The sequence below is a fragment of the Choloepus didactylus genome, chromosome 20 (assembly GCF_015220235.1).
Source record: "Choloepus didactylus isolate mChoDid1 chromosome 20, mChoDid1.pri, whole genome shotgun sequence".
Lineage (NCBI taxonomy): Eukaryota > Metazoa > Chordata > Mammalia > Pilosa > Megalonychidae > Choloepus > Choloepus didactylus.
Genome location: NC_051326.1, coordinates 11,489,624 through 11,516,615, shown reverse-complemented (window position 1 = coordinate 11,516,615; position 26,992 = coordinate 11,489,624). Strand labels below are relative to the sequence as shown.

The following is a 26,992-nucleotide window of genomic DNA, read 5'->3' as shown; positions in this document are numbered from 1 at the left end:
CCCCTTAAACACGTGTGGCCTGTTTACTGAGTGCCAGGGACTGTGCTGGGCTCTGCGGACACAGAAATGAATACGACAGACCCTGCCCTCAAAGAGCTCTCCGTCTAGATTAGAGGAAAGAGGAAGAGATTATTGCAGAGTGATAGATGTAATAAACGACAGCAGAAGGGGCTACGGAGCAAAGAGGAGGGGCACTTAGAACAGCCTGGGGAGAGGGACGTGCTTAGGGAAGGCTTCCTGGAAAAGGGGATGTGGAGCTGAGCCTCCATCTACCCCCTCCAGGCACAGTAACAGATGTTCCAGGCAGGAGGAACTTATGTTTAAAATATATATAAATACCTGAACCAGCTCACTGTATTTGGACAACTGCAAGTACTTTGGTAGAGCTGTGGCAGAGGGTTCAGGTGGGGACGATGGCAGAAGAAGGTAAGCGGAATGATCCAGTGATGAAAAAGGAAAATTCAGGAGCTGGAGAGTACCTGGGTCATGTCGTCCTTCCATGACTTACTTGCTCTGTCAACTTGGACCAATTCCTTCATTTTTCTCTGCTGCAGTTTCTTCATCTGCAAAATGGGCTACCAACAGGGCCTGCTGCACGGGGCCATGACAGGGGTTGAGACAGTGGCATGTAAAACGCATCCCTGTTCAACAGTGTGGCCAGGGCAGGGTGGGTGTGCTAAGCCAAGGAGGCTGACGTTCCCTCCCTGGAGAGAAAACGCCAGCAGGTACGTTATTCACTTTCATCTCTCTCTAACATGCTCATGGAGGCCACACAACAAAATGGTATCTCAAAAGTCATGGCTTTAGCAGAGGGCTGTCCACACAGAGTTGTGCCTTGGATGGATCTTTCTGACGGTGGGTAGAGAGAGAGAGGGAGAGGACAGGCTCAGAGGCAGAAAGATGAGCTATTGTGGTCAATTTTGATTCCTCTATCCAATAATATTATCATCAATTTCTTACTGGTCCACGTTTTCTTATTCTATGCCCACCTCAACTCTGAGAAGTGAGTAGTATCATCTTTATTGTACATGTGAGAACACAGGGCCTTAGAAAGCCTGTGTAACTCACACAAGCCCACTTGGCCAGGAAAGGGCTGTCCTGGGATTTAGACCCAGTTGGTCCACTGGTTCCCTGCCTTTTGGGTTTCATTGAGAACTAAACTTACAAAACATTTGGAGACAAATAACAGGTTGCCCACTCTGCATTTTGCCAAGTACTAATAATTTTAAAACATCAAATTAACACACACGCACACACACACAGACGAAGGACACACAGAAGAACCCGCTGCCATTCTGCTTGGCTCTGAACCCCCGTCCAACGGCTGTGGAATCCCCTTCTTTAGGAGGCAAAGCTGACCCTCCATGGTAGGTGCTGAAAATGGCAAACACACCTGCCTCCCTTGCTCCACCAACTGGACTCATCAACCCACACTGTTAATCAGCGACTAGCGATGCACAGAAGAGGGAGCACACAGCACCCTCTGGGGCGAGGGAGGGAGGGGCCGCAGCACCCAGGCCTGGTGGAGGTGGCGCTGGCAGGACAGGCTGGGGGCAGCCGCAGAGGCCTCACAGGGGCGCCCGGGCCCGGCCCTGTGGCCTCTGAGCCTGGACTCCACCCTCCCGCAGACGCGGGGCTGCCACTTGACCTTTCATAACTTCCTTTCCAGCTTCAATTAGCCAGAGTTGTTTCCATCGCTTGCCACTAAGAATCTTGACCGAAATCACATAACCTTAGAACAAAGGACAGCACTTTGAAGGAATACATTTGGTTCTAAGAAAAACTCTCTGTACATCGTCTGCATTTTTCTCCTTTTTCTGAGGCCAGGCTGAGACAGGCCGGGCTCTGTGATCTGGGGTGTGGGACCCCACTGTTGTGCCCCGCAGAGTAAGGGGGTTATCAGTGAGAACCGGGAACCCCAGAATGGGTCACACCCTTGTGAAGAATCAACAGGTGTCCCCAACGCCTACGGACTGAAGTTGGAACAGACCTCTCCAGGCCCATCTCCCCTTCCCGCTCTCCCCCGCTGTGAACTCTGCGCTTCAGCTGCGAAAGTTTCCACCCGGCCTGCAGGATTTGGTCCGCATACACCTACTCCTCACCTCTACTCGTACCACTGTTTATTCCCGTACCTCGTTTTATGCATTTAAAAGACTTGCTCATCTTTCAAAACCCCTTCCGCCCAGCCTCCCAGCCCTGGGCGTCTGTCTCCTCGACAGTCCCGACTGCCTCTGCTAATTCCCTGCTGTTTACAATTTTCTCTCCAAGAGGGCTGAGGGACCTCTATCTCCCACAGAAAACTGTATGCTCTCACACCTGCCTGCAGTCCCCCCACGGCTCCCTGCCCAGTCTCCCAGAAACCCCTCCAGACAGGAGGCCGGCCCTGACTAGTTGGAAACTTGGCTCATTAATTCCAGACGCTCTTTATCTTCCTTCTCCGTGAGATGGAGAACAACTCATCTCTGTTCTCCACAGGAGGACCCTTCAAAGACAATTAAGTCCCTTCTCAGCCTCTTTCATCTAAAATGAAATTATCCCAAATCCTTTCTCCTGCCTCTAAGAGTCCTGTTTTCCGGTCCTTTTGTGGAGTGGCCTCTACCTGGTGGAGCAGCACATCCTGGGGGACAGTGGGGCTCGGGCCTGAGGCCTGCAGACGCCACGTCTGCGGGAACAGTGGCCTCTTCTGGGATCATCTGTGGCGTGAAACAACCTCGCCATTTACAGAGACGGCCTCGGCTCAGTAGCTCCTTGCCCGACGCCATCTCACTTCAGAGCAGGGCTGAACCCTACCTCAAGGCCATGAGCAAGACAGGGAAGCGATACAAAGGGAGGGAGGGTAGCCAGGGCCAAACTGAGGGCCCCAAATGCCAAGTTCAGAGTCCTGGGTTTTGGTGGGGGGGCCGTGGACGGTTTAAATAGGGAATGAGCAGGAGAAAGGACCACCATGAGCCCTGAATCTGTGCTTCTCCCTGCAAGGCCAGCAGCTTCCTTGGGGGTGAGGCCCAGGCACTCTTGCTTCTGACGCCCCAGTGAAGGTGACTCAGCTTTGGCACTGGGGTGAGGGGTGGGAGAAGAGCTGGATTTTAACGAGTGGAAATTACGTGAATTTCTAACTGAACTCTCCCAGGCCACAGAAGCCCTCGCTCAGTGCAGCGGGAAGGACACCCTTGTGACAACCACGGCTAGAGGTCTGCAGAGAGCCGTCCTTTGCCAGGGGGCATCACGCAGTAGACGTGGTGGGCCTGGCGCCACCCAAACCCCCACCCACGGGCTGGTGCCACGGTTGACTCATGCCAGTGTGACACACGATCCCCAGCCTTGACCCTTCTAGAAGCATAAGCCTCATATCTCAGCCACACACACAACCCCTCAAGTTCACCAGGCCCGACATCTTCGAGTTCCATCAGTTCATTACACGCACCCTGGGACCCAACTTTCCCCAAATGAAAGAGAACCACAGGCAGCTTCTTGAAGGCAAACAAGAAAACTGCCCGAAGAAACTGAGTAATCTCCAAACGTCAAAAACATCCAGTGCGCAAATCAGTTAAGTAAGAGCAGAGGAATTTGGCAAAGTGACAAGCAGTGGTTTACATCAGTAAAGGCGATGTTGTCGAATAGTCAAACGCAGAGGGAGAAGGATGCCTGAACCAGCCCAAACAACCATCGCCCTCAACAGCCCAATGCCTGCCATTTTCCCATTGCTCGAGCTGCGAGCTTTGGGAAGAGAAGGTGAGTGATCTCGGGGCGCCATGTGGCCAGCCGCAGCCGCAGCGGACCCGGCAGAGGGGATGGCAGCTTGTCTGCAGCACTGCCTTGCACCCCTTGGCAGGAGGGAGCTGGGCCTGTGCCCACGCTGTGGCGAAGCCTGGCCCTCACCTCTCCCTCTACCAAATGCAGGACGACAGCTTCTGAAAGGCCTGGGAAACTCTTTGGTCCAAGGATTTCTGAAGAATTCCCAGATACCTCTACAGTCTGCAGTAATCTCTGCTCCTTTGGACTCTCCCAGCTCTGCCCTCAGCTCTCAGTGTCCAGGCACTCTTTCCCTCATGACAGCGAGCCCCGGGCCCACCTGCCTCAACCCAGCCCTGGAGGGCGATTCGGTCCACACTGCACTGTGTGGTCTACGTTCAGACGCTGGTTGAGCTTGGAGCATCACAATCCACAGGCTGGTGGTGCTGCCCCCACCTGCCTTATCACCACCGAGCTCCTTGGTTCCTCTCCTCCTTTCTCTTACAGCTGGGCTGGGTGCCCAGAAGGTAATAAAGAAATGAGGGGGGCCTGCTCCAGGATCAGAAACACTGTTTGAACTTGTTCCTACCTGCTCTCTGAAATTCCTCAACTCCTGACAAGCTCTGAGAAGATCCAGGGGCGATCTGCTCACTCAATGACCCCACAAGACCCCCAGCCCCTGGAGCCCTTTAAAGATGCTGGAGGAGGAGCCCCAGCCGCCGTAGGTCAGAGCCCCGACGCCATTTCCTAAGGAACCTGAAAGCAGGACGCGCCTTAGCAAACCAAAAGGTCGCTCTGATGAGAACGTGAGTCAGAAAACATCCATGACTTAAGTTTTGGCTCCCCCAGAAGGTTACTCGTTTTAGACTGGGCCAGAGTGACTCAGATTAGAAACTCATCTCGGCTCTGCCAAAACAGCCCAAGGGGAACCTCAAATCAGTCAGTGTTGCCCATGTGGGGGGCCGCCACTTTCCCTTCTGGGAATGGAGAAGGCAGAACCAGCAGTACCTGTTACGATTCCAGTCCAGCCTTTCCCTTCCCAATCCAAGAAAAATAAGGATATTTTTGTCTCCTCTCATCTGCCTGCAGCAGGCACAGATGAGGCTGGGAAAACTCTTCTGGCACAAACAACACGAGGAAACCTGGTCTGACCTCACAGCTCCCTGCAGGAGACCCTATTATCCGGGTGCTGCCCCCCTGGCGGCTCAGACCCCACATCCATCCCCCCTCTTCTACCCCATTACCCGCCCCCACCTCCACCCCCACCACACAGCCACCTTTCCAATGCACACACACCACAGTCGGGGAAACCACTCCCCGTTCCCCAAATACCTGCTCTTACGTGTCTGCCGCTTCTGCCAAAACGCCCTCACGGCCCCACTCCTGCCCTTTGCCATGTGTCCCATGTCCCCTTTACCCTAACCCTTTCCTGGCCCCGCTGAGTAAGCTCCTCCCTCCCCTGGCCTCACATGACATTTCGGACATCCCTCTATTTTACCCTTGGTCACATCAACATAATAATCCCACCTCTTTCATCCTTTGTCAATTCCCTTTGACTAGAAGTTCCTTGGGAGGGGACGTGACCGTGTTTTATCAACATTTTTATCCATGCTATTGTACCTGGAATGTGGCGCAAGTAGGTGTTTAATAAATACTTATCGCTCATATGACTACATAAATGAGTTCAAATTGATGCAAACTTAATTTTCTTCTGAGCTTTAGTTTGTGTTAAAAATTGGCCCCTGTAACAAAACGACTGGGCAATGTGTTTTAAGGCTCGTATTCAGAAATGAGTGACTGGGGGGCATGGGGGGGAAGAGGAGAAGGCTCAGGACAGAGTGGGGAGCGCAGGAGGGACCCTCTGTGACCACCACTTGGAGACTCAAGTAGAAGGGCAGGGCCTGGGAGCCTGGAAGGTAAGCCAGGGTTTACAGATCTGGTTATTTAAATGTGTGGTTTCTCTGTGTCTACACATGTTACAGCCTCCAGGCTTGACTCAGCAAGAATGTGCTGGAAGATAGACAGGGAAATGCTGTCCTCCAGACCCGAGAAAGCACCAGTCTTTGAATACCAGAGTGTGGTCGAAGCAAGAATCAGTAACACGTCCCAAGAGAACCAGGTTCGGCTGGCTGTGCCAACAGCTTGCTCCTCACTGTGGAAACTCGTCTTCCTGATGATTCGGTGATTCCTCAAAATTAAGTCTCAGGTAATTTTCTCATCTGAGCGAGAGCCAGACCCACACATCTAGTTGTCTATCTGCCGCCACCGCCAGCTCTCAGGGGCCTCATCCTTGGGCCTGAACAGAAGTCAGCTCTTCTCCAACATACCTGAACTCCCAGGGCTTCCAAGGCCACTGGTGGCATCACCAGCCCCCCAGTTCCCCAACCAGAAATCTAGGTGTCAGCCTGCAGACTTGCCTCCCTCTCGCCTCCCCACAACCAGCACCCACCATGGTCCGTGGTGCCACCCCGCACCCACCATGGTCCGTGGTGCCACCCCGTGACTATCTCAACCCCATTCGCCTCTCTCCGCCTGCACCATCACCCAGTCCGAGCAGCTGTCACCATGAACCCTTCTGCCATCATCTCCTAACTGTACTCCCATATTCTTTAGTATTCCTTAGTGCCCCGTGTGGCAGCCAGAGCTGCCACTGAGAAAGCCAATCCCTTGCTTTAAAAGACCATCAGAGTCATGCCCTTGCTCTTGCAATTAGGGACAACCCTCTGGATGGAGCTACTCAGGCCCCTCACACCCCGTCTCCTTCGTGGTCTCACCCTGTACCACCTTTCCCAGCCCCAGACACCCCAGCCACTCCAGCCTGCTCACCTTCCCTCGAGAGCCACACTCTCTCCCCAGTTCCTCTGTCCCCTCTGTCTCCCCGCAACTCACCTCCCCCTTAAATCCTCAGGTCAGCAGTTCTTTTAACTCTCAGATCAGTTGTTGCATCCTCCCTGAATCCAGACTGAGATAAGGCCCGTGTAACAGCAGATGCGTCTTCTCTCCTGGAGATGGCTGCTGTTTGAACTACCTGATGCACATCTGCTCCCGCTCGCTTGACTGCAAGCTCCCCGAGGGAGAGAACCAGGCAGGCCTCGGCCCACTCTCGAGCTGCAGCCAGGCACACTGCCTGGCACACAAGAGGCACGCCGATATTTGCTGAACCACGAATAATAGGTTTTGGTTTATTGAGGGAAGACGCATTGCCTTACAGTCTGGCTTCCTAGGAGATAGTTACAACACACACAGGAATTGCCGATGGCAACATATTCCTTCCGAGGAAGAGTTTCAAGCGAGAGAAAAACCTTCTCAAACTGGCATAAAAAGCAGGGAGTGGAAGATGAGTTCTTCCTCCAACGGAGGAGATGCGTGCCGTCGGCACATGCACCAGCCGTCCGTGTGGGCACAGGTGGGGGGACAGCCGGGGGAGGTGCAGCCCCCTCCTCCCATGGCCGATATGACGCCACCTTGACTTGGAGGGGCTGGCCAGGCTCCTGGGTGGCCTTCCTCTTCTCTTTTCTCACTCCGAGGGGTTGTCTTTGTGCTGTGGTGGAAATCTCAAGCGTCCTTCAGGGATTAAGAGTGGGGCAAGGGACGTCCGGCTGTTTCTCACACTCAGGTTTGTCTGGCTGTGGGCTTGCAACCAGGGGAAATGAAACCTGACATCACTAACAGCAGGCCCTCCCCAGCTCCCCTGTTAGGATTAGCCCCTTCCACCCTCCCCACGAAGCAGGCCTCTGAACCCAAACCCCTGTCTTAAAAGTGGGTCCTTCAGCACATCAGAACCACAGCGATTGTCTATTGCTTCCGGAGAGTTCTATGTGCAAACTTTACTGCACTCTGAGCTTGTGCAACCCAAACAAATTATTCTGCCAGGACTCAGGCTTGGAGTCAGAAAGAAACATCACTGAAATAGAACACAGGACTATTTTTCTCCAAATAGATAAAGATTCCTAAAAATTATAATATAAGCTTTCCCAGATACTGCTGCTGTTGTACAATCTTTCTGTAAAATAATCAGCATGTTTTAAAAACCTTAAAAAGCTCTATTCCATAAGAAAGTTCAGTAAGCTGGCAAGATACAAAATAAACATACAAAAATCAACAGCTTTCATATTGTAAGAATTCATTAGAAAATATGACGGGACAAACAGACCTCTCTCTCTCTCTATGTAATATCTAGGAATGAAGTTTCTAAGAACAGTGCAGAGCTCATATGAAGAAAACCACAAATATTTACAGAGAGATATGAAAGTAAACTTGAATAAACAGAGACAATAAATGAAATACCACAATCCTGGAGGAGAACACCCAATATCATAGTCAGGATGTCAATTCTTTATAAATCCATTTACAGATATCATCTCATTCATATGGATATCATCTAAAAAAAACTCAGTATGATGTTTTTTAACTTGGTAAACTGATTCTAAAGTCCATCTGGGCTACTAGATGAGTCAGAGATAGCAGCCAAAAATATCTTGGAGAATAATAATAATGAAGATTGATTTGTACTACCAGGTTTTAAAACGCAATATAAAAACTTCTGTAATTAAAATAATGTGGCAAAGCACTAGGTCGGATAGGAAAATGGAACAGAAATAACAGCCCAGAGACACACCTTAGCCTGTAAGAGAATTTAGTGTATGAGAGAGTTTGTTTTTCAAATCAAGGGGGCAGGAGAGATCACCCAATAGACAGAATTGTTAGAACAAGATGATTATTGAGAAAAAAGTTAAATTCCTATCTTATAACACAAAATGAGATGATGTAGAATGGATAAAAAGTTGAAACTGTAAAATGAAATCATGACACAAGTAAAAGAAAATCTAAATGAATAGATATCGGAAGTCAGGATGGGGAAGGATTTTCTAAACAAAAGGCAACGCCAAAGTGAAAAAGGCTGATAAACCCATGTACAAGCAAAGTAAAGACTTCTATACAACCGAGAAACCATAAATGAATTTAAAAGACAAAAGACAAACTGGGAAGATATTTCCAACATTACATCAAAAGGTTAATATCCTCTTATGCATAAAGAGCTCTTACAAATCAATAAGAAAAAGATGGATATAAATAGAGGCAGAGGACGGGAATGTCAATAAACACAGAACAAATGTTCAAGTCCACTGGTAATCAAGGAAGTGCAAATTGTAACCACGAGATACCATTGCTCACCGATCCAACAGGCTAAGATATATATTTTTAATGATAATAGGAAAGAGCGAGGGAAAAGAGGGCTTGGCTTCACATGCTATTTTTGGGAGCCTTTCTGGGAGGGGGAAGGACAAAACAGTGATGGAGATCAATATTTTCAGTGTGTCCCTACTTCTAGCTTGGTCATTCCAATTCCAGGAATTAACCCTAAAAAATAACCCAAAGTGTCCACAGATATTTATGTTCATCAATACTGACCGCAACATTATTTAAAATAGCAAACAACTGAATACTCTAAATATCCAACAATAGGAAATTAGTTACATAAAATACAGTACATTAATAATATCAAAATATAATGAAATAGAGCCTTTTAAGATCTTTCTGAATGCATATTGATGAGGGGAAATCAATACAAGGTTAAGCAGAAAAAAGGAGGAGATAAAATCATATATATAGTATCATCCCAATTCTGTTAAAAGCAACAAATATTAGATTCTAAAATGTTAACTGCTTTTCTCTCTGAGTGATGAGATTATGCATAGTTTCCTTTTCTTTTTGTTAACAGTTTCCCATAAAGAACGTTACTTTTATAACTGGAAAGTTACATGATTTTTAAAATCTCAGCCTTGGTAATTTGATTTCTAGAATTCTATCCAAACATTACCTCCTGTAACTCCCACAACCATGAGAAATATGCACCAGAGCACAAATAGTAGTGAAAAAAAAAAAAAGAGCAAACAATGGGAATGGCTGAGTAGTGAGAATACAGGCATGATGGAGCAGCACACAGCCATCAAAAAGCAGTGCTGAATAATTTTTAATGCCATTGGAAAATAAAAAAGCAAGATGCAAAACTTCATATGAAATATGGTCTCAACTGTTGTAAAACTGCAAGAACAAAGAAGAGTAGAAGAAAATACGATCAAATAGTAACAACAGTCATCTCTGGATAATAGGGTCATTAGAGATTATTCCTCTTTTCATTATGCCTGCTGAATTCTACACAGTGGCTGTTACTTTTATTATCAAAAACCATTCCATTCCAACTTTGAAAGATGAACACACCTCTTCCTTATATCCACCCAAACCTACCCATCGTTTAAGGCCAAGTTCAAGGCTCACCTCCTCCAGGAAGCCCTCTTTGGCTTGCCCAGGCCACACTGCTCTCACCTCCCAAAACATGTGTTCCATGTAGTGCTCTGACTCCCGGCTTCAGCACCTCTCTATGGGTCTCTAACCTCATTAGGGCGCCTATGCTAGCCTGCCTCCCTCCAAGTCTCCTAGAACCCCTACGGTGTGTGTGGGGAGGGTGTGACACCTTCCGTTCTGTCTTGTAAGGTGTGGCTGTGCACTGGCCAGGCTTGTGGAGCTGCTGTAGCTTCTGTGGCCTGGTCCTCGTGGCTGGGGAAAGAGTGGATGCCTGTGGCGAGCAGGGGCTGCGGAACTGAATGCCGGTCCCTGACCAGATCCAGTCCATGGCGAAGTTCTCACAGACCACGGAAAATGAGAAAACTCCAGACAACGTAGTGAATCTTCCAGAACATTAAAGTTATTCAACCGACGTATATTCTGGGATTATATCCTTCCTACTCTTTGGTGTTAAAATACACACTGCCCTTTAAAATGATGGGGCAAAGAGTAGACATTAATTTTTTAATGTTACTTAACAAATTAATAACTGGCCACATTTTGGTTCCCCCATTTTTGTCATGTTTGACAGTCCATAAATTAGAAAACATTACAACTGTTTTCGAAAAAGAAAAGGGAGTTTAGAAAGGATTTATTCCATTTATAATTCAAATAGTGTCGGTGTTGAACAAAACTAGAATACTATTTGTCCCTCTTCAGAGAGGTATCCCTAACGAGCCCATCAAAATACCTACCCCTTTCCTTACCCTAATATATTCTTCCTCATAGCATTTACACAGATCTAAATTATACCGTTTTTACTTGCTATTTTATGCTACGGTAAGTCTCCCAGTGGAGACCGTGTGTTCCGTGAGGGCAGGGTCTTAGCCTGGCTCCAACGCTGACGCACAGTAGGTGCTCAATAAACCCACGTGAGGTACATAAAGGGAGGAGCGTGCAGTGGAGAAGGTGAGGGGTCGCGGTCCTGGGGGATGTGGCCAGTCCTAAAGGACCAGAAAACCATCTTCAGCCCTGGAGTCACTGACAGGTCAGCTGCACATTCACATGCTGTCTTGTATCTGGAGAAAACTCTTGTAAAGGATTCCCTTGGTCCCCGGTCATTCTGGGAATAAGCCATTAAAAAAAGAAGAGGGACTGGGGTTCCTGGCCGGTGGCAGGGTACACACACAGCTCAGCTGCAAGCAGCACCCACCACCAGCTCCTGCTCCCCACCTTCCCTGCTCCAGGCCTCTCAGCAGCTCTTTAGAAAACGTCTCTCCGGTAGCTGATGGGGAAACATGCCCTCTGGTGGGTGGCACAGCCGACCACCTCAGCAGCAAAGACTTCCAAAAATGCGGTTATTCAAGAGAACGCCTTCATTCGATTTCAAGGTTTTATTATTTTTTTTTAATAGCAACCCTTTGTCAAATGAAAATACATTTTCTAAAAGGCCATTAAACAGTACTCTATTCACTTCTGTATGTCTAACTTAGCAATGCAAGTTCTGATTATCTTAAACAGCATCATCCCAAGGATAATTATTCTCCTTTCTAAACTCCTGTACGGTTTGCTAATGACTGGGAGACTTATTATTTTTTTTTTTTTTTAAATCATCGCCCAGAATCTGCCTCCTTTCTGCTCCCAGGAAACCATCACCTGAGATTGACAGGCAGCAATTGAAAATAATAAAATTATGTAAGATGAGCTTGTAATCACCAGCATTTCACAAGAAGCAAAATGCATTTCGCTCTGGCTGAGGAACAGAAAGTTTCTTCCTCATTTTAAATCTGTATCAGAGGTAAAGCCTTCTATTAAAACACATTTCTCGGTATACTTACAGCCTCTGGCAGACAGCCAGGGGAGATTATCGTGGGGCTCCTGCTGCAGAGAGCCGGCCGCAGGAGGCTTCGGGCAGTGCGGGAGAGGGGGTGCAGGCGCTGCCAAGTCCCCTGAATTCTCGGGCAGCCCTGCCCGCGGCCACCCGGACCCCTTCTGGCCAGGCCCCTCTGCAAATGGACACACACACCCCTTCGCTTCATCTTTCTGGGAAGGGCAGGAGGAAGGGAAACATTCAGAAAATTCTCCCTGTCCTTTGTTCCCAGCAAACACACACACACACACACACACAAACACACACACACACACAGAGCTTGTGTTTCCACCTCCCCTTTCCCTGGCCATTCTCTGTGCATCTTCATTGCTATTACTCGGTGGTCAACTCTGCAGCCGGGGACGCGGTTAATCGCAGGCCTGTAGCTTGATGCCGTTCCGAAGTCCAAGCCGCCACTTGGGGGCACAGTGACTTGGTATCGCTGGCACTGCTTTCAGCAAGGTAGGTTTGCAAGGTGTGAAGCCTGCTTGAGCTACCTTGAAATAAAGCCCCCAATCTTGAATCTTGCAGAAGCCCCAGCATGAGAGAGAACCTTGAGAGAACTAGTCACTTAAGGTAAACCTGAGATTCACTGAGATGCATTTTTATATGGGATTATAGGAAACTATTTCGTTCCTTCCCTCATTTTAAAAACTGGTTCTTTTTAAATGTCTCCCACGTTAGGGCCTGTCCTTTTCATGTTTTCATTGGTCTCAGTGATGACATATGTTCACAAGCACATATTGCTTAACAAGGCGGGGGACGAGGGGGCAAAATTAACATTACCATCATAGTTAAATTTATTTCCCTTGCTAAATTTTTATTTTTCCCCTCATGAAAAAATATGCTGATTTTTTAAAAAAACTAGAAAATCTAAAAGTAGAAAAAGATGGTCACTGTTAATACTATGTTGTACTGTCACAGCCTTTTTCTATGCCCTTTTGTGTTTTTATATACTTGTCATCATAGTATATGTATAATTTTGTCCCTGATTTCTTTTCTTAATGAAAAAATATTCTCTCAAATAATCAAACTCACGATAACATCTCTTCAGACACTTTCTTTTTAGTGTCTAAAGAAGTGTATAGTTCTGTATCTTTCTTTATGGTTTCCTGATTGGAAGAAAGGCAAGGAATGGATTTCTTGTCAGTTTTTTTGCCACCGTCCCCCCAACCACACTCCCAAGACAGGTGTGCTGAGTGGGTCACAAGTGGGCAGAGCAGGCCGTGCACAGGTGTGAGAAAGACCCAGGCCCAGGGGAGGGAGAGAGCAGGAGGGGACGTGGAGAGGAGGACGGGGCCAGACTGGCAGCCAACCCCAGGCTGGGCCTTCCCCGCCACACCCAAGTCCCCAGCACTTCAGCTGGGCACCCATGGGGCCTGCCTCCTGGAAAGACCTGGAAAAACGGAGCAAGGATCACCTCTCCCCGATCAGATTCAGACACATGGTAGGTTCTCACCCTGGCAAAGGGATCCCTACGGAGTCATACCTTTTAGGAAATCAGCCCTACCCGTGCCAGGTGACAATAACCAACAGGGAGAGAGAGAAAACTCCACAGAGTTTCCACTTTCTCCCCCTGGACAGCCTGGAAGAGCTAAGGATTTGCAGGAGACGGTGCCTCATCTGGACATGGCACCCGCACCCCTCCTCTCGGCACCTGGAGCTGTGCCCGTGTCCCAGGAGGCTGGGACTCCAACCTCCCTCACAAGGACGGGGGCACCTGACCTGGTCCAGGGTGGGCCAGCCTGCCTGCGCGGGAACGGGAGAGGGGGAGGAGGGTGGCACTGCCCGACAATCCCACTGTTTGGCCGTGCACCCCTCTGTCTCGGGGTGGGGGGCGGCTGATGAAAGAGCATTTCCTCTCCTGCTGCCCAGGTCCCCCCTGCCCTGGGCACCCCAGGTGCTGACACGCTGAGACACCTCCACACCCCATTCCCCCAGATGAGTGTCCACGTGGCAGGCTCTGGCCAGGATGCCGAGCAGGGGTCACACCCCAACCCTGCCACTAGCACGGCTCAGAGACGAGTTAGAGCACAGAAGCTTCTAGAAATCGCGGGCGCCAACCCAACTGGGGTCTTGAAGTTTAGCCCTCACGGGTGAGGATGGGTTTATCTTTATGGACAAACCTGACTGGCAAGTGTGTGACTCAGGGTGGGGCCACGGGTACAAAACGAGCCGCCTGAATGGGGGGGGGGGGGCGTGAGACCACCATCACTGTGACCACAGCCTGCCCCGATCAACACCTGCCCTGCATCTCCACGGCTCTTACGGGCTCTGTCGCTGAGCAACAGTGAAAGCTGTCACCCGCGCACGCTCGACTTGCCTTGTCTACTTCACACACCGAGGTTCTGCCCAGCGACGTGGAATAGGGGAAAATACTGAACCTCACTCAATTCAGCTGTTACACATAGACGAATCTTGTCTAGGTTCCTGGAAGGCAGGACTCACCCTCCCACCCCTTACCCCTTACATCCTTATTACAGGGGGTCCATGGGACAATGCAGACATGATTATACGAGGCAGGGATGCTCAAAGAGATTGACCGACTCAGTCGCTGGATGGGCCTACAAGGATTTTGAGCCCAGATCTACCTGCAGTGAAGGGCCTGGCTCTCAAGCATGAGGCCCCACTCCTTCCTGAGGCGAGGCTCTGCCCAGAGATGCAGAAATGGGGAGAAAAAAACTGACCTCGGAGGTAGACTCAAAATTCAACACTGAATGGGTCACAGCAGAGAGGGCAAAGTCACCGTAAAGAGGGGTGCTCTTGTGTGTCAGCTCCAGACTGAAGGTTTTAACAGGGCATATCTCTGGGTACAGTGCCAGTCAGATTCAAAAGCACCCAGCCCTGAGAACTTGCAGGCTGTGGCCCCACCATATGGGGACACTCCAGGTGGCCAGTTAGCATCCTCGCCCATGCCGGCCTTCTGTAACCACAGTGCCATCCCAATGTCCATCCACAGGAGAACAGACACACAAACGTGGGGCATCTGCACCACGGAATATTACTTAGCAATAAAGAGCTGACCTCTGAGAGAGGCGACAGCCTGGATGAATTACACAGACGCTATGCTGAGCACAACCAGTGGGCACAAAGTGTACCTGCTGCATGATTCAGTTTGTGTGGAAGTCTAGAATATCAGAAAGTGGGGGGGCTGATTGGAAAGGGACCCCAGAAACCTTCCCTGGGTGATGAAAATGGTTTATATCTTGCTTTGGGTGGTGCTAACGCAGGTATATAGAGTTATCGAAAGTCAGTGAACTGAACACTTAAGATCTATGGATTTTATTGTATGCTTGGTGAAAATCAATCAATCGGTAGACACAATGCCCAAAGGCCAGAGATCAGTAGGATTGGTGAACTGTTGAAGTAAACAAGTTTTAACTTTCACATTGTGCAGGACTGAGAACCAAGTCCTGCTCTCCCCACTGTCACCCACTCCGGCCCCAGATGGTCACCTCAGGCCCCTCCACCACACCCCCGCCCACTGGTCACGCCCAGCACAGGAGCAAGGGGCCAGCCAGACGGGCAACTGCCTCCCCATTTCCCAGGACATTCAAATAATGTTTCTGGAAGTCAGACATTCTGGGAGGCACCCCAGGAATAAAGAGAGCTGACAGCATCTTCACAGTTTAGGGAAGGCCCGTCTCCCCGCAGCCTCCTCGAGGCATCCCCGCGAACAAAGACGGCTTTTGTGCTGGGTGTTCTGCAGTTTCTGCAGGACCCCGAGGCGGGCAGGGGCTCTGGAAGGCCCTTCTCACTGAGGGACGTAAGGCCAGGTACGTGGGGAGGGGCAGGGGCTGTCCCCCAGCCCCAATCTGGAAACACAGGGCTGGAGCTCCAGCCACGGGATGACAGCTTTCCTGGCTGCTCTCTCCACAGCTGCCTGTGCCCTTGCCCCCATGACCCGGTTCTGGAACCTTCTAGAGCTCACAGCCCACATCCCCTCCCTCCAGACCTGGGGCAGACCTGCTCAGTCACCTGGGTCCAGGGAAGAGCTGTCCCTTCAGGTCACAAGAGAGGCGGAGACTTCATAGAGAGGAAAAGGCAACTTCCATGAAACTTGTTTTCCATGAAAATCACTTTTGTCCTCTGGAAGGAAAGATGAAAAGTTTAAATCTCAGTGCCATTTAACTGTGGAGAAAGGCCATTTCCCACTTCACATGAGGCAAGCCAAGAGCTCCTTTTTTTTTCTTTTCCTTTTTTTTTTTTGCACTATGTTGTCAAAGACTGGTAGATTGAGAAGCTTTGGGGCATCCCCTTGGCACGCCTAGTCTTCAGCAAGAAATATGTTCCTTCCTTCATAGGAGTGTTACTCAGGTTTCGATGATTAAAGCTGCTTGGAACAGCCTGAACTGAATAGATCACAGCTCTCCACCTACAGGTAGGCCCTTTGCTAGCAAGAAAGGCCAGACACACGAGCTGGAGGCAACCTCCTGGCCTCACCAACCCAGCTTCCAAAGGGAGAACTTGCACTTTCCAAATTCTGGGCCCTTGCTTTTGGTTTGGAAAGCCAGAATCAGAGCGTAGTCATCTTATGTCTCTTCATGTAATCCAAATTAGTGAATAAGCTGATTCAGTGACAAAACAACTTATCCATGTCTCTAAAAGTCAAAACAATGTGGTCTGCTAACAAAATGGCCTCAAGATGTATATGGGTATGAACTATATAGCTTTTATGGGGTGACCATTTGATTGTGACAACCTTGTGACTGACACTCCCTTTATCCAGTTTATGGACAGATGAGTAATAAAATAAAGACAAAAATATATGTATATCAATAAATAATGGGGGGATTAAGGGGTATGGGATTTTTTGGGTGTTCTTTTTTTATTTTTTTAATTATTTTTTGGAGTAATAAAAATGTTCTAAAATTGACTGCGATGATGAATGTGCAACCATATGATGATACCATGAGCTGTTGATTGTATTCTTTGGATGGATTATATGGTGTGAGGATGCATCTCAATAAAATTGCATTAAGAAAAAAGATGTATGTGGGTATGAGGTTGCTGAGCTGAGATCCTGAGGTCCCCCCCACCCCCAGCATCAGGGAGATGGACTGGAGATGCACATAAACGCAGAACACACACCCCTCCTCACAAGCCCACCCAAAATGCAATCACATTCTGGGCAGGCCAGACCAGGCAGCTGCCCTTGCCAAAGTGAGCGCACCCCTGGGCCGGGCCAAGTTCAGCCACCTGCCATCCCAAAGGTGGCAAAACTGGCCCCACTGATGAGGGATTCTAGACAGAAGTTTTATAAAATCACAGCTCATGCTTTGGCATGACAACCATATCTAGGCTTCCGCATTGTCCCCTATACCTGTCTGTGCAGGAAGACCAGGTGCTTGCTTTTTGTTCATATCCCCGATGTGGGGAACTGAGTCTTCCATGTTGCCTGAGGCATATCTGGGGTGGTGGCTTAGAACGCTGAGCTGCAGGCCTGCATAGAATGCCATGCAGGCCCACCCTGTAAAGATGTGTGTCTTGTGACTACCATTGTCTTAAACCTAGATTGTATGCACCTGATGTAAACGTAAGTATTTGGTGGGCTCTCCCCCACCCTGAGCACCTTTAGCATATACACCTGATCTTCTGAAATAAATAGTTGGAGCAAGGCTGCATTGTCGTCCACTTAGCACGAGATGCAAGTGGGCCCCCTGCTCCCTTAATTCTTAGCTTTGTGTCCGTCTCTCATTCCTGCGTCGCCCTGTCAGCAATACCCCGATCCATCAAGAACCAAAATGTGGTCCTACCATGCATGGTTAGAACAAAGCTCATACCACACATGACTCACTCAGCAACTCGCCACGTGTGCTTGACACCACCCACCCTGGGCCACATGTTGGTTGGCAAGATGAGCCCGCGGAACACCCTCTTGGCCATCAAGGCAACATCAAATACAGTAACAATTTTTAAATGCTTACTCTGCAGATATCCCTCCAGAGGCTGGCACCCATCCCTGGGCCAAGCAGTGAGTAGACCATCTTCTTCTGGTTGGAGAGACTAGTCATCAGCAGCATCTAAAGCCAGGGAGTCAGGCGGAACTGAATGGACCCAACAGGTCGTGGCTGCAGCAACTTGCACGATCAGGAAAGGCTCTCCCCACTCTGGTCTGTCCCTCGGAATATACCAGGAAATTCAGGGTCCTTCCTCCACCCTGCTCTCCAAGTGCTTCATGGGGAGCCCAGGCTCCAAGTTAGACCGAGACGTCTCCTAGCCAGGGTGCTGCCACCTCCCCGAGCTCAGGGTATCTGAACAGCCAATGTCCAACATTTGCCAGGCCCACAGCCAGAAGACAGAGAGAGTCCTTGCCCTTAACAAGGCCATGATCCTCCAGACAAATCCAGAAACAACTGTGTGGATTTGGAACAGAACCCCACCTACCCCACTCATGATATTCTTGGCATTGTCCTAAGTCCTCTGCAAATATGAACTCATTTACTCTTCAAATAGTCAATCCCCATACGTTCCAGTCAGCCACACCCCAGGAAGCCCTGTGCCCACAGAGAGAAAGAGTCAAACCTAAGCCTTGGAGGTGGACTCAGGATCAAACTCTTGCTCAGGTTGATTAATGACGGCGGTACGTTTAAGTGTGAAGATACTTGAAATCATTTCAAGCAGGTCTCTGTTTCTTTTCATTTATTTCACACCTTCCAATGACTTTAGCTGGGCCCCAACTTATTATGTCAACTGTGGTAATCAGCGAGCAATGTGGCTGAACAGGTGGTTTTTCTGTTATTCTAATAAGTAACATATATTCTACATAAAAGGGAATATTAGCTGGCAGGGAATGACCCCTCCTCTCCTGTCCCCATGTGTAGGCAGGTGTCGAGAGAACAGGTTTGTTTGTCCCCTTAACTCACCCAGCAGCCAGCCATCATGGGCCTGGCACCCCAGTTTGTTGATGCAACCTTGGACGAATGCTTTGCCTCTCCAGATCTCACCTGCAGTTCGGGAGTAACGCCACTCATGTCACAGGGCGAGTGACAAATGAGATGCCACGTGCGTGAGGAAGCACTCTCTCCACTGTACCTGTTCAGTAAATAGTTATTGAATCTATACTCATTTAGAAGCTCCAGGAGCTAAATATATATCATTAAAGTTCCTCAGGAGTCTGGGTTCAGCTGCAGTTTTGATTCAAAAGTAAATGCTTACATTTAAAGCTGGGAGACGTGAAAAGAGACAGCGAAAGGGAAAGACAAGATTTTTATTTTTTTTTAATCCAAGTGTCACCATTCCCACCCCTTACTAAATGTATAAAAGGAAAACACGGACATTCTGAAGAATGTTAGGGCTTTGGTGTGGCCTGAAACTGGCAAGTTTGGGCTTTTCAGAAAACAAAGATGCAGAATCAGAATCCTCCTGTTTTCTCTTCTCTCACCCCGCCTCCAACCTGCTCCTAAGAGCTTTGTGGGGAGTTTCTACCTTAAAAGAACTACAGCCTGCTTGAAGAAAAATAAAAAGAAAGCTTCACAAGCGGTTTTACCTTTAGGGCAGAAACAAGCCCCAGAAATGGGAGGCGGGGGGTGGAGGGGGTGGCTGGGGGCTGACGGCTGGTCACACAGGAGTGACCGGGGCCAACGTGGAGACGCCGCCCTGGGGACGTGGGCCCCGCCTCTGAGCTCAGACGCTGCCACCTGCCATCCTTCACCCAGCATTTCCTACACGGCCACTGATTACAGGCTGGATCCGACCACGCCATTCCCACAGTGAATCTCAGACTCAAGAAATCACTACTTAGCTCAACGAGGATTGGAAGAGTTAAAAAAAAGGGGAGAAAACACAGTTTTGTGGTGTCTGCTCAAGGTTCCGTTCACACCCTTTATCCATCTCCAGAAAAACTAACGTAAAGAGTCAAAATAGGACAGAGTTGGTCCCTTTCATAGCTGTCAAAATAGGACAGTGTTAGTCCCTTTCATAGCTGTCTCTATGATTTCTAGGTGTTTTGTTTTGCTTTAAAATAATGCTTTGGTGAAACATTACAAATTTAAAAACCTGAATGGGGATAACACCTTGCAAGGTAAGCATGATATAAAGGACAGACTTTGTGTCAACTCTCAAAAGTGCCGGATGGATTCAAGTTATCACTGAACTGATGAAGCTCCAAAAGAAAATTGGTCCTCAAAGTCTAAGTCATAAATCCTAGAAGATTCCATTTAGATTAGTTAGAATTCATCAACAAGCATATTTAATAGACAGAGCTCAAATATAGCATCTAATATTCTACACAATGACAAACCATGAATATAGAACTTCACAGCCACTGAGTAAAAAGAAAATCCAAAAAGTAGGCTTCAGCGTCTGTTATCTGACACCTTCTCTGGGCATAAATGTATCCAGGCAAACATTTTCCTGAACAGTTTCATGCTAGGCACTAAGATGCAAATGTAAACAGGCCCAGCCAGCCTTTGGTAGTTCCAAATGTATCCTCAACAATTCCTACATTGTTTTTACTGTTTGGTTTGTTATTTATTCATGACTTTGGCTCAATATGGAAACCGATGGCATTCAAGCATCTAGAAGTTTTTCATTAGCCTTCCAGAAACCAGGGAAAATGAAATGGCAGCAGGTTAGCAGGGCAAAGCCAATTGCATGATGAACGTTGTTCAGACCTGATTAATATTCTTACTTAAGCTCATAGTCCCCCTAAAAGAATTATTTTATTTAAAATATTAATTAGCACAAACAATGCAAGACCTGGCACGTAACAGGCAGTGTGACGTGCTACAAATGTATCTAAACCCAGTCTGGAGTATAAGAAAAACACACACACACACACACACACACACACACACACACACACACACACGGAAAAGACAAGACAAGACAGACGTTGGTCGCTGACAGATCTGGGTTCAACCCCAGATAAACAACTTGACTAGATTTGTGGCCTTGGGCCAACTGATTACCTCTTCAAGCTTCATCTTTATTTGTAAAATGTGGATAATCCCCACCTCACAGCGTGGATGTGAGGATTAGAGATAATATATGTAAAGTACTAAAATATAGTAAGAAGCCATAACTGGAAGCTATTATATTACTGGGGCTTGATAAAGGTTTGGTGATTGAATAATAGGTAGATTAGCTGACCTCTAAAATCAACTCAAATTATGACACTGAAAATGGAATTAAAAGTTCATACATCAAATCAACTCAAGGGTATTTTTAACTCTTGGAATTGTCATGCAAATCACCTACACTTTTCATAATAAGTACTGATCATGAGAGTCACAGAATACAATACATATACATACCCTTACGTATCATTAAAATATTTATGATCAAAATTTAACAGGATAGGGGTCTACGGTTTCTGAGATCTCTAGAGGCTGCTGTGGCCCCTTCCACCACTACTATGTCACCTAAGCCCTTTGTAGACCACTTCCCTAGGCCAGACCTGGTGACAGAGGTTCACTGGGGTTATCTATTTTAACCCTCACAACCACCCTAGTCAGTCACTCTTATTTGCTCCATTTTTACACAAGAAAACTGAGACTTAGTGAAATTAAGTATCTTTCCAAGGTCACAGTTAGCTGGCAGCAAAGACTGGAATTAAATTCTGCAAAAGGCCCATGCTTTCACCCACTCAGCAATATCGCCTGAACTCAGCTAAGCCCCAAACACAAAACAGAAGAGAATGGAAGGACTTGTGAGGAAACATACATGCGAAAAAGGGAGAACAAATGTCAGGAACATCTACTATGTTCTTTATCTGACCGTGTTCTGTTTGACTACATTTCACCAAGCCTCGTAGGCAGAAGACTTCTAAAATATTTTAGTGTGAAAAGCATCAAAATAGAGCAGATATATAGGCGTGGGTAGGTAGATAGAGGGGTAGGTAGAAAGCTAATCTCCTTAAAAGGGTCGGTGATTAAAAAAATTTCAAAAGACTAGAAAATACATTATAAAAATAAACGCCTCGAGGCCAAGGGCAGTCTTTTAATGTCCGGGAAGTTGTGCCCTCTGCCCAAACCGGATGCCCCACCGCAGCGACACGTCACCCGTCTGGGTCAGCTCCCAAGTCATCGTCTGCTGCCACAGCCGAGAGCCTGTGCGCCACCGAATTTCCCGCAGGTTCCCTCTCTCGTGGGAAATGAGAAATCTCCCTTTCCCACCCTCAAGATGGGACTCCCCCTAAACCTTAAAGTCCATTTCACAAATAACTGTGCTGCTGCTTCCAGTGATCAACTTGTCTCATCTTCATTTGCAGTTTCAATTTCCATGTTTCCAAATGATTTCCCTGAAGAAATTACAGACTACTTTTCCGACTGTGGACTTGGGAAAAGTAAGTGTGTAGCTGTCATAGGAAGATCGGCGGAGTGTGCTTTCAGAGTGCTTCTGAGCTCAGCATTTTTGATCCAGTGGGCAGGGAAAGAATTCGGACATACTTTTCCTTCAAAACCAAAATCATTAAGACAATTTCCTATGGCAAAATTTACTGCAAATAGAAATACTTTCCAGGCATTATGTCACCTGATTTTTTTTTTTTAACATATTAGGGGATGACCCCAGATTTATCCTGAGTAATAACAAATCTCTCTTTTGCACAAATAACAAATATTCACCCAGTTTCTAAACATTTACATCTATATGTACCTATCCCAGGGCAAGCCTGGGAACATCTGATGTATCTGTCCATGAAGAGCCTTTCTGCTCTCCAGCTGTCCTACGTGGTGAGTACCTTGGTTTCCCCTCATCCACCAACGGCTGCACTTCTTATTTGCCACATTCCCTCTTATCCCCACTCCCTGCCACCCTTCCTATATGCACTCAGTTGACAGATTTTAGAATCACAAGTTTAGATAAAATTTCGTTTCTCCATCCTACTTTGAACTTAAGTGTTCCAATTACTTTGCCTGATCCTAATAAGTCAGTAGCGTGCTAATGCTTGTCTTGATATTTTGCAACTAGACAGGGTTGTGATTAGCCTGGGACTGCATCATTAGAAAGCAAAGTTGAGAGCGGGTAAGCAAAATCATCACCTGACTTTAAGTAAAACTGCCTGCTCAGTGAACGTGTACTGTTCCTATGATCCTAGAGTCGCTATATTGCTGAGACTAAATGTATACTGCGTTTGGGAAATCCTCAGATGCTCCGGAGGCTTCTGGCTGTGGCTGCTACTAGACAAGAAAAGGGCGTGGAACGATGAGCCGGCTCCAACGTGCACCATCTCGAAGTCTCTCTGAGCTCCTGATGTAGCTGAAGACACAGAATCCTTGAAGCATAACCAGGCCGGAAAAAATGAAAGAGGGACACACACACACGCACACACACACACACACACACACACACACCTCTTCAGTCAATTCTGCTGGATTGGACTGGACTCCAAAGCTTTACGATAAACCTGCTAGAAGAAAAAAATACCCCTACACACACATATCAAATTAAATGCGAAAAAACTAAATTAGCATCAGTGGTGTTATTTCAGTCTATTAAAAAATTAACCCCTTTTTATCTGTGTATAACAAGGAATCGTGTAAACTTTTGGGAACTAGCTGAATAAAAAAGGAAACGCTTTAAACTGAGAATCATTTGCAGCCAAATCAATTGATAAATGTAAGGGAAAAAAGATGGCAAAACTAAATTGATGCCAAAGATTTATAAGGTTGACTAAATAAACAAAAATGGAATGGATCACCATGGAAATGCATGAATATTGAAACAAGCAAGATTTGAATAGACTAATGACATGTCTCACTTAGACTGACAGGTGTTGATAACAACTGTGACAATCCACACCAACATCAACACTTCTAACATGTTTATTCCTAGAAAACGGATTGAATGTAAAGATTCATTTGGTAATGACTTACAAGCAAAATACATTTTCTAATCTTAAAGGGACTGACTCGATTCTCATTTACTTGAAAAACAAAAAGGGTTTCCTCCATTTGCTTTCTGCCATAGGAGGAGATGCAGTTAGCAGAAGTCATCATCTTGGTCTTTGTTCCAATAAATCGCTCACAAAACTGAATTCAGAGTCTCCTTATCTCCTGTACTGAGTACTTGAAGTATGACCACCACTCATTAGAAACATAATTAAAAAGACACAACATTACACCTCCCCATCACATACAGGTGAAAACCAATACCCTTAACCTATATGTTACCATGACTACCATAGGGTATTTTATTTCAGTAAGACTCTAGGTATTTCCTTTGGATTGTTGCTTCCAAATGAAAGTTGGAGACCTATAAATTTCAGTAACTGTGCCAGAAATAGAGAGACTGAACAGCAGAAAATGTTTTCCTTAATCATGGGCAAATGCAATTTGTAAGATGCTTATGCAGAAAAGTTATTAAAATTGGTTAAATGTATCAGCCCATAAACCAATTCAAATGCCATTAAATTCATATAGAGTTTAAGGGCACATATGTTAGCAATTCCCTGATTTATAGCAGGGTGACAAATCAAGTGCACTCTAGAACAAAGTATGGAGCAGAGGCGATATTCCTCAGTGCCGTTCAGCTCCATACCTGTATAAACGCCCAGAAAAGGTGACATCAAATACATGCATGCCAACCGGCCTTGAACGTATCCACCTGTGTGTGAATGAACAATTTTGCTAAGTGTCAGGATGAATAATCTACAAAATAACACTCTCCCCAAAAAAGAATGAAAAAGTTAGCTCTTCACTCTGTCCCCAACAATAATAATAAAACAACCACAGGGTATGGAGTGGGGGTAACTATGTCTGTCGTCATTTGTCCTAAATCGAAATAATTCCTTAAACCTGCCTTCCCGAGGCTGAATTAGAGACAAGAGCACAAGGCAAGGGAAGGGGGCTCTGTAGTGACTAGACAGATGGCTTTAAAGAGCCTGGAATTAGGGTAAATGCAGCTGTAACCAGGACAGATCTGTCACCGCAAGAGGAGTCCGAGTTCCTGTGTCGCTCGGCAGCGAAGAAGCTGGAATCTCCAGCGGTGTAGCCCGCATATCCCTGAGCCGACGGAGTGGAAGTTTCGCGGGCAGCGGCAGCTCGGCGCCCCAACCGCCCCTCCAGCGCCAGGTCTCGCCTAATGCCACATAAATACCTGCGTCCACAATCCGCCCCGGGCGCGCCGCGGCGCAAGCACCGCAGGGAGGGAGGAGAGCGTTTGCAGAACGGCAGCGATGGCAGCGGCGGCGGCTCCTCACCCGTTAGCATAGTCACAACAGCGGGCAGACCCGCCACCGGACCGTGTCTGCCGTTCGGTCCCAGCGTCCGCAGACGACAACTGGCTTCCCAGCGAGAGGACCCAGGCATCCGAGACTCGCACTTTGCCCCCATCCTCTCCGCCGAGATCGCTGGCCGCAGGCAGGCAGCGCGCCCCCGGCCTTGCCCAGGCAACACAGCCCGGACCTGCCCCGGGACCTGCCTTGGACCCACCCGGGGCCCTCGACTTGGCGATCCCGGCCCCGGGTGAGCACGTCCCCCTCGGGGGGCCCCGAGCCGGAGCTGCCCAGCCTGGGCCCTCCCGCTGCAGCCGAAGATAACCCTCGCGCTCTCGGATCGCTCCAGGCCCCGGGTACCCGGTCGTGAGCACCCTGCCAGCCCCCGCAGCAGCCTGGGCGGGCGTTCACACTCCCACACTCCCCATCACCCCGTCCACACCATCCCACATATAAACAACCCCTCCCCACCAGACACCACATCCTCGCCCCTCCGCCAGGCCCGTAAGAGCTCCTTTCCGCCCTTACCCCCCACCCCAAATAAACACGCTGGCACCCACGAGGTGTTCAGGGAAGAGAGGGCCACAACAGGGTCTGTGCAGACTCCCTCCCGAGGATTTTCAAGCTTCTCTACCTTGAAAGTTACTTGGGATTGAGTCAAGAGGCCCGGTCCCTAAATGCAGGATCTGGGGGCAGGAAGGGGCAGAAACCCCAACCTGGCTGCTCGCTGCAAGAGGCGCGCGCCTCCCCAAAGAGCAGGGCGCGCGAGCGCCCCCGGGATCCAGCCCTCCAGTGCCTCCTCCTGGCCCCCGGCCCGGCCGGGGCCCTGGGCCGCGCAGGGGGGAGGTGGCCTGGAGCGGGGCGCGCGCGGCCGGGAGGGGGAGGAGATGCCCCGGTCCGGGGTCACACTCGCTTCCAGGCCCCCTTCCCCCACCGCGACACTGGCCCCGGGCATCGCTGGTGTACACACACCCGGGGGCAGGAAGTTTTTCCCCCCTTCTTTTCCCCTGGAGCAGCGCAGGCGCAAGGGCTCCCGCAGCCTTCCGAGTCCAGACGCCGGAGGCTCCTGCCGCCGCCGCTGCTGCGGGAGCCGAGCCCGGCGTTCCGGGTGCCGGGGCCCAGCTCCCACCCCCAGGCGGGCCCCACAGAGCCGCCCGGACCCTGCGTCCCCGGCGCCGCATCCTTCGCGCCCCAGTGAGACCCCGGCACTTACCTCGGGCCGCGCCGCTCCAGCCCCGGCCCGACGCGCACGGAGCCCGGGGTCGCGGGTGAGCCACAGAGGGCTGATGGGTCACGGACGGCGCCGGCGGGTCGCAGGGGCTGGGGCGGCTCGGGTCCTGGCTGCGAGAAACGGGTCCGGGTCCACCTCCTCGCGTTCTTGCTCTCCGCCGTCTCCCCGTTTTCCTTCCCCTCCGCCTTGGCCGCCGCCTCCCGGCAGCCCAGGGAGGATGCCCGGGAGAGGGAAGTCAGTCCTGCCTGGCAGCCTGGGCGGCTGTGCGCGGCGCGGCGCGGCTCTCACCGAGGCGGCGGCGGCGGCTCCGGCAGCATCGCCCCCGCCCTCTCCCCGCAGCCGCGGCGGCCGCGGGGCTGGGGCTGGCTCCGGGCTCGGGGCTCGGGCTCGGGGCGGGGGCTGCGCTCAGGCGCGGCGGCCGCGGGGGCTGCGGGTGGGCGCGGCGGGGCCGGGGCCGGGGCCCGGGCCGGAGCTGCGGCTGGATCCGCGGTGGTGGTGGCGGCGGCGGCGGCGGCGCAGGGGCTGGCGCGGCCGCGGCGCGGGGACCATGCTCCCTTCTGGCTCGCTGCGCTCCGGGTACCGTCTGCTTTAGCTGCGAGGGAGGCGGGCCTCGGTGCGCAGCCAGGGGCGGGCGGAGCCAATCGCGGGCGCCCGAGTGGGCGGGGGGTGGGGTGCGGGAGGCGGGGCGCCCCGGGCCCGGCCCCGCGCGCGGCTCCGG

The 26,992-nt window shown here is 49.4% G+C and overlaps 1 protein-coding gene across 2 annotated transcripts in view; it reads right to left on the bottom strand.

Moving 5' to 3' along the window:
* The window catches only part of KLHL29 (kelch like family member 29), a 319,053-nt gene extending 292,282 nt beyond the window's left edge, over positions 1–26,771 (bottom strand). For both annotated transcript variants that reach the window (XM_037812592.1, XM_037812594.1), the window contains exon 1: positions 26,257–26,771. The gene's annotated coding sequence lies outside the window, so the exon portion shown is untranslated. The remainder of the gene's footprint in view (positions 1–26,256) is intronic.
* Positions 26,772–26,992: the final 221 nt, after the last annotated feature.